Source organism: Orycteropus afer, unplaced genomic scaffold (assembly GCF_000298275.1).
Source record: "Orycteropus afer afer isolate SDZICR_OR568_19922 unplaced genomic scaffold, OryAfe1.0 scaffold00610, whole genome shotgun sequence".
Lineage (NCBI taxonomy): Eukaryota > Metazoa > Chordata > Mammalia > Tubulidentata > Orycteropodidae > Orycteropus > Orycteropus afer.
In genome coordinates, this window is record NW_006922197.1 from 506889 (window position 1) to 514974 (window position 8086).

The 8086-nt window shown below is 44.5% G+C and overlaps 1 protein-coding gene across 1 annotated transcript in view; it reads left to right on the forward strand.

Moving 5' to 3' along the window:
- Window positions 1–8086, forward strand: part of LOC103210421 — a 606668-nt gene that overhangs the window by 136684 nt on the left and 461898 nt on the right.

Here is an 8086-nt window from a genome sequence, read left to right on the forward strand (position 1 = left end):
CAGTTGAATCCACAACAATTATTAACAGCACTAAAAATAAACAAGCCCAGATGTCCCTTCCCAGCTACGTGACCATAGGCTGGCTATGTCCCTTCTCTGAGCCTCCATTTCCACCTAAGTGAATCAAAGCTAAGAAGACTTACCCCATCATGTAGTCAGCACTATGTTTGTTGTTGTTGTTATGTGCCATCAAGTCAGACCTGACTCCTTGGGTTTCCGAGGGAGTATCCCTATGGAAGTAGATTGCCCAACCTTCCCTCCAAGGAGTGGCTGGTGGGTTTGGACCATCAGCCTTAGTATGTGGCATTTGCTCTTATAAATGCCATTGCTCTCAGGACTGGGAGGCTGGGGAGACAGATGGAGCCTGCTCCCTTGTTTTTCGTGCACGAAACAGTCGGGAACTCAATACACATTTCATGGGCTTTGAGCTCTGCTTCTAGAGTACAGATTCTTCTGTTGCTGTGCACCATCTAGTAGATTCTGACGATAGCAACCCCATAGATCAGAATAGAGCTGCCCCATAGCAGCAGATTGCCAGCACTTTTCTCCTGGGGAGTAAGCTTGTGGATTCAAACAGCCAACATTTTGGTTAGGAGTTGAGAGCTTAACCATCACATCTCATGGGCTTCTTTGAATATTGATAAGTATTGAGTATTGACAGAATCCAAGAGCTTCAAAGGTGTCTTTGAATGGCTATTACTAACTCCCTTCTGTGATTCTATGCATTCATGGCTAGAACAACATCCCCCACAAGCAGTTGTTAAGTTCTTGCCTGTGTATCACTCATGGCAGGGAGCTTATCACCGCCCACAGCAGCCCAGACTTTAAGAATAGTTACAAAGATTTTCCCAGAGGCACTTGCATACATGATTGATAGGAGTGTAAATTGGAACAAACTCTTCGGATGGCATGGCGACAATATCTGCATTTAATCTCTTTGTTCTGCAAGTCTACTTCTTGGAATTTACCCTATTGACAGCTTTACACGTGGACTCATGGTCTGTGTACAGGGTTAGTGGGGGCAAAGCATTATCTCCAAGAGTAGAAGGTTGGAGGGAACCTCCTGCTCACTGGTTGGGGACTGGGAAAATGGTGTATCTTTATCATGGAAAATTGTACAGCTCCTTAATGGTGTTAATACAAGAGAAACAAGGTGAAGCCACGGTGTAGAACATGCTGTCACTTCTGAAAATGGCGGGGCAGGATATACTTGTGTTTCATTGAGTGTCCCTGGAAAGACACGTGAGAAGCTGCTGACAGTGGTTGCCTTTGCAAAGAGCCAGTGAAGGTCAGAGAGACTAGAGACACTTGTCATCATACACCCTTAGAACCTTTTGCATTTTGTAAACGGGCAGGCACATTTCTAGAAAAATTTCAAATAATTAGAAAAGAGTTGATTGGCCTTCACAAACAAGCAAAAACCTTTGCTATAAAAATACATGAAATAACCCAAAATCACACCAGTTGCCATTGAGTTAGCTCTGACTCATGGTGACCATTTATGTGACACTTTAGAATTGTGCTCCGTAAGAATTCCAATGGCTGAGTTTCTGCAGATAGATACTAAGACCTTTCTTCTGATCTGCCTGTGGCTGGACTCGAGCCGTCAACCTTTAGGTTGGCAGCCACACACAGTAACTGTGTGCGCCATTTACAAAAGAGAGAGCAAACATTCCCCAGTAACGGAACCTCACTTCTAAGTGAGGGTCAAAATTAATAATTTGGCTTATATCCTTCAGACTTTTTGCTGTGCACACAAAATGATTAATGCAATTTGACTCTTACTATAATTTTATGTATCCTTTGTGAAACAGAAAAAAAAATTAAATTAGGGTTATGAAAACTTATTTGTAATTCTATCACCCACAGATCATTTCTGTTTGTATTTTGATGCATTTTCTTCCAATTAGACATATGGGTATAGACACATTTTCAAAACAGAATTTGTTTCCTACTCATATATTGCATCTGAATGCTTTTTTAATCCATGGGATACTTTTCCACATTAATGAAAATGTTCATATTCATGATTTTAATGGCTGTAAAATATCCCATCACATGGTGGTGGAAAATTATACTTAACCAACTCTATTTAACACAGGAGTTCCTGAGGGGTACAATCTGTTAATGTACCGAGATGCTAACCAAATGGTTGGAGATCTAAGTTCACCTAGAGATGCCTCTGAAGAAAGGCCTGGAGATCTACTTCTGAAAAAAAATCGGAGAAGGAAGGAAAGGTGGAGGAAGAGGGATGGCAGAAAAGAGAAGGAAGGGAGGAAAAAAATAAGGAAGGAAGGAAGGAAAGAAAGAAAAGTACAAGTGGACTGTTTCAGAGCTTTGGGTCATAAAATTTTCTTGGAGATCATTTGCAGATCAGGAAACATGAAGCTCAGAGAGGGTCACTCTTTGCCCACATGACCAAGTGGTCCTCTCCCCACCTCCACATCTCAACTACCATTCTGCTCTGTATGATTACCTCTAATTGATGGATGAGGCAGGAAACGGAGGTCCAAGGAACTTCACCATCTCTCAAAGCAAAGTGGGGACATCCACATCTCACCCCCCAGTCAGATCCTAGACCGAGAGTCGTCCCTTGCCCTTCCTCCCTGAATGACCAAATGAGACTCTGGCTCCAAAGATGAAGACTCACCTCTCAGCGAGTCCACAGCTCAGAGGCTTGGCTGAGGGTAGGTTCATGAGATATCAGTCTCTGGCTAGGGACCTTGAGACTGTATGTTCTCCCTGAAGGCCTCAGAGTCGGGGCTAATTATCCAACCCCAGCGAGGAGATGGCCCTTCCGTTCTGTTCATCTCCTTCTTCTCTGGCACGGAGGAGAGGAGTCTCACTGTGCAGAGCTGTGGTTTCGTGGCAAGTGTGCGTGGTGCTGGCCCGACTGAACGAATGGCTCCTCTCCTCCTCTGCCGGTGGGAATGCAAACTGGTCCAGCCACCTGGTGGGCTACGTGGTGGGATCACATTGACATTGAAATGTGCCTTCCCAGTGGATGCGGGTGATGGTTGCACAACAGGACTGGTCTTACTCTTTTCATTGAATAACACAAGTGAAAAATGTTGAGCTAGCAAGTGCTGTATTTCTTGTATTTTCACAATTAAAATATGTTGCAATGGGGGAAAAAAGAAAAGCCTTCCCATACTACTTGGTAATTAAGGGAAATGAAGTTCCGATGCAGCCACAACACGGACGGACCCTGAAAACAATGTAGTCATCAGTTGTCATCAAGTTGCCTCTGACTCAGCGCCTCCTCCTACCCACCCAATCTTGTCAGTTCCTCACAGTAGTTGGTCTGTTTGAGCCCATTGTTAAAACCACTGTGTCAGTTCGTCTCACTGAGGGCATTCCTCCTTTTGGTTGACCCTCTACTTTACCAAGCATGGGATAAGACTAATTCCACTTTGTCTCATCAACAAAATTTCTTAGTGATGTTTCGAGGTACCAGCTTTTGTTAGATGTAACAGTTGAGATTAAAACTTGTGACCAATCACTCTCCACAGATCGGTCCCTCTTGATGACATGTCCAAAGTAAATGAGAGAAAGTCATGCCATCCTCACGTCTAAGGAACATTCTGGGTGTCCTTCTTCCAAGACAGACATATATGTTCTTCTGGCAGTCTGTGGCACGTTCAACATTCTTCACCAACACCATGATTCGATGGGTCGATTTCTCTTTGGTCATCCTTTTCACTGTCCAGCTTTCACATGCATATGAGGCGACTGAGAACACTATGGCTTGGATCAGATGCATCTTAGTCCTCAAGTGACATCTTTGCTTTTTAACACGTTAAAGAGGTCTTTGCAGCTGATTTGCCTAAGATATGTTGTTTGATTTCTTGACTGCTGTTTCCATGGGCATTGACTGAATGTGGAACCAAGTGAAATGAAATCCTTGACAACTTCAAACTTTTCTCCATTTATCATGATTTGCTTAATGGTCCAGTTGTGAGGATTTTTGTTTTCTTTATGTTGAGGTTTAATTCATACTGAAGGCTGCAGTCTTCAATCTTTGTTAGGAAGTGCTTCAAGTCCTCTTCTCTTTTGGCAGGCTGGGTAAAATAAGCCAGCAAAAGGACAAATACTGTATGATCTCACTTAAAGAAAATAAGCAAATATTTGGAAACCAAAGATTATTAATTGTTAGCTAGGGTGAGAGAGACAGGAAAAAAAGATGGTTTTTGCTTTGGAGGCATTGAGTTTATGTTTATGAGGATAGGGAGAATGGGCTCACAACTTGGAGCATGTAAAATGTCACTGAGTCATGCAGGGGAAATTGTAGAGTTGGCTATGTTTTGTTATGTAAATTTTCAACACAACATTTTAAAACTTTTTTTGTTGAAAAGAAAAAGTTTATATTCCCAGGGTGGTGCAAATTCACTTGGCTGCTAACCAAGGTTGGAAGTTCAATTCCATTCAGAGGTTCCTCAGAAGAAAGTCTGGTGATTTACTTCCAAAAATTCAGACAGTGAAAGCTCTGCAGAGCACAGTTCCATTTTAGTCCACATGGGGTCACCCTTAGTCAGAATTGAGTCAATAGCAACTGGCTTTCTGTACAACAGAGCAGGCCCTATCTCAGACCCTAAAGGAACACTCATACTAGTGCCCAAGTAGGCATGAACTAATGGTTAACCATTGTGCCACCAGGGGTTCTTCCACAGGTTGTGACCTCCATTACTGGGGTAAGAATTCATCCCACTTTATCTCAACAACAAGATTCTTGGTGCTGCCTTGAGGAACCAGTTCTTGTCAGAGTTGAGGTTGTGATAAAACTTGTGACTGGTTGGTGGGAGCAGCAGCCACAAAGGCTACGCAACTTGACAACTTAGGCGAGAGACCCAGGGACTGGTTGGGACTAATTGGAACTATTTCTGTTGTCATTGTTGGGTGCCATCAAGTTGCCTCTGGCTCATAGTGACCCCACATGATAGAGAAGAACTGCCCCATAGGGTTTCCTGGGCTGTGATCTTTATGAAAGCAAATCACCAGGCTCTTTCCCATGGAGATGCTGGGTGGATTTGAACTGCCAACTTTTTGATTGTTAGCAAAGTGCTTAACTGTTGAGCCACTGGGGTACCTTCACCTTCATTTCCTTTTGTGGGAAAATAATGGAGGCATGGACTAGAATAGTAACAGTAGAGATGGAGACACATTGATAATTTGGGAGAAATTTAGATGCTAAAAGCCCGGTGGTGCTTTGGATGTGAAGGAAGGAAGAAGGGATGTCCAGTAGAATTTCAAACTTTCTGGCTTTCACAAGTGGTCATGCTATTCCCAGATGTGTTGTTAGTTGCCGATGAGTTAGCTCCAATCATGGTGGCCTCATGGAAACAGAACGAAACGCTGCCCAGTCCTGTGCCATGACTGTGCGTATGTCAAGGCCACTTTGTGGCTATTTCATCTACCCATGCCACGGAGAGTTCCTCCCGTTTTTGCTGACCCTGTACTTTACCAACCACGACATCTCTTTGAAGTGATCAGTCTTTCCTAAGGATGTGTCTGAAGGAAGCAGGCAGAGGTCTCGTCATCTTCATTTCTAAGGTACTTTCTGGTCGTATTTCTTTCAGAGTGATTTGTTCATTCTCTGCCAGTCCGTCGTATATTCATTATTCTTTGACAACATCACAGTTCAAACCCATCAATCCTTCTGTTTTCCTTGTCCAGTTCTCATGCATATGAGGAAACTGAAAAGACCAGGGCTTGGGCCAGGCACATGTTAGTCATCAAAGTGACAAAGTGAAAATCTTGTGGATTCGCATGTATAGGGACTGTTACAACACAACAGCGATACGCCACCAGGAACATCCTGTAGTAAAAACAAACAAAAAAATTGAGCTTAATTGAGCTTGCCACAGCAGGGAGAGCACATCCAGAAGCCCGATGAGAGAATGAGGGGCTTCTTCTAGGATTTGGGCCTGTGCTGGCTGATTCGGAGAAGGGCTTAAGAACCACAGACCAGTTCTGGGTAGGGTGCTATTAAGAACTTGGGGGAATTTGGTGAGGGTTGCTGTAAAACAAAAAATGGTACCAACTGTAGTAATGACGAGGTAGAGGGGACATCAGACTTCCTCATGTCTTCACAAGGGGAAGGAGAGAGAATCATTGTCAGATAAACAGCCCAAGGATTGTTTCTAGGAAGAGGAGGTCAAACATACCTCCACCTTCCAAACTTCTCACCAATTCTGACACCAGCCATCCCTCCCATGGCATTCTTTACTTCTCTACTGGTTTCAAGAAGTAATCATAGTGGTGATACAGAACTCATGAGTAATATTCACCTTTATCAGGTTTGTTAGGGAAGTAACAGGTTTCAGTTAAGGATCAGGAACAGGACTCAGGACACAGTTCTTCAATCAGAACAGCCAGTTCCCAGCCATGCCCACAGGTAGGCTTCTCTCTGCCTCTTGGCCTTTCGGCTGGCCTCTGCCTTGCTTGGGCAAGTGTTACAAACTCTTTTTTTTTTTTTTAGTTCTGCCAATAAGTGACTAGGGCTATCCCATTCTGCCAGTATGCTTGGGCCTGAAGGTTCTCAATTCTCTTACTCAGTGGGTTGGCAATCATAGCTCCACCCACAAACACCCAGAGGCATCCTACTCTGCCAGGGTAGCCTCCTGCCAGAAGGCTTTCAGCTCTCTTGCTCTGTAGGTCAGCCCACTCCGTGTAGCTGCCTCGCTCTGTGGGCTGGGAAGCCCAGTGTGCCGTCTCCCAGCCATCTCCTTGCTCTGCTGCCACTGCTTCTCGCTGTTTCGTGCTGTCTCTGCTGTCACAGCTCTCTCTCTGTGTGTCTTCTGAGTCTAAGAAGTTCTCAGCTCAGGGACCTCCAGCCTGAAGGATGTGCTCTGCTCCCATCTCTTTTTAGTAGTAGTGAGGTCTCCCCTTTCTGCCTCTGGGATGGTTAATTTTAATCCTAGCAGGAGGGCAAAAGTGGCCAGTCCTCTCATTAGTTTTCCATACACCTTATTTTCATGGTTCCACTCCCACAAAGGTGCTATTCACTTTATTTATATCATTACCAAGCCATATCACTCCTTTTGGTTGGCCAAAAGCACCTTATCTGCATCGTCCCATCCAATCACTTGGTGGGAGCTACAAGACAATAGCTGGAAAGGCCATATGAAAGTGATCCGCTGCACTGCAGTTGCCTGTGGTAAACCCTCGCTGTCTCTCATTTTATCCTGGTGGCTGGCATGTTGCTGTGGTGCTGGAAGCCATGTCACCAGTATTTCAAGTACCAGCAGGTCATGCATGCACGTGACCGGGTTTCAGTGGAGCGTCCAGACTAAGACAGACCAGGAAGAAACGTCTGGTGGTCTACTTCTGAAAATTTGCTGATGAAAATCCCGTGGATCCCGACAGAAGATAATCTGACTTGCTTACTTGGGGCACGTCATCAGGTGGAATCAACTGCTTGAGGAGGACATCGTGTTTGGTGAAGTGAAGAGCCAGCAAGGTTGAGGGAGACCTTTGGGGAGATCGTTGGGACAACAGCAACAATGATGGACTCAAGGATGCTGACCATGCTGAGGATGGCTCAGGACTGGACCGCGTTTTGTTCTGTTGTCAGAAGGTTGTCATGACTCAGAGTTCACTCGATGGTAACTAGCAACAACACAGCCGATGATGAGGAAGGAGCAGCCCCTTGTTGTCAGAAGAGGAGGATGTTTAACCATCTTTATGGTTGGCGAAGGGCCTTATCTTTGCCTTGTTGCAAGCGTGCCTGTGTAGTGCCCTTGTCTGAAAATTATTTATATTATGCAAGCATTATCTGTCTTCAGTTTAGAATATCATGGCCTAGCTGTTAATAGGGCTATTTTCCACATTCTCAGGAACAATGAAAAATGCTCAGGTTGGGGATCGTTCATGCTACAAAACAGAAGGTCTCCTTGAAACTACAATGCTGCCGTTTGCCTCTCTGAGTTTCTATTGTCCCTGGGAGATCTTAGCACTTGAGTCCACCATATTAGAACACTTTGGGGCCCATCAAACCCAAGATTGTTACTTGGACTTGAGATTCCCACTCTGAAGAATGGGATGGTCAGCTAACCACAATGGTGAGTCAACCCAAAGTGATAGTAGG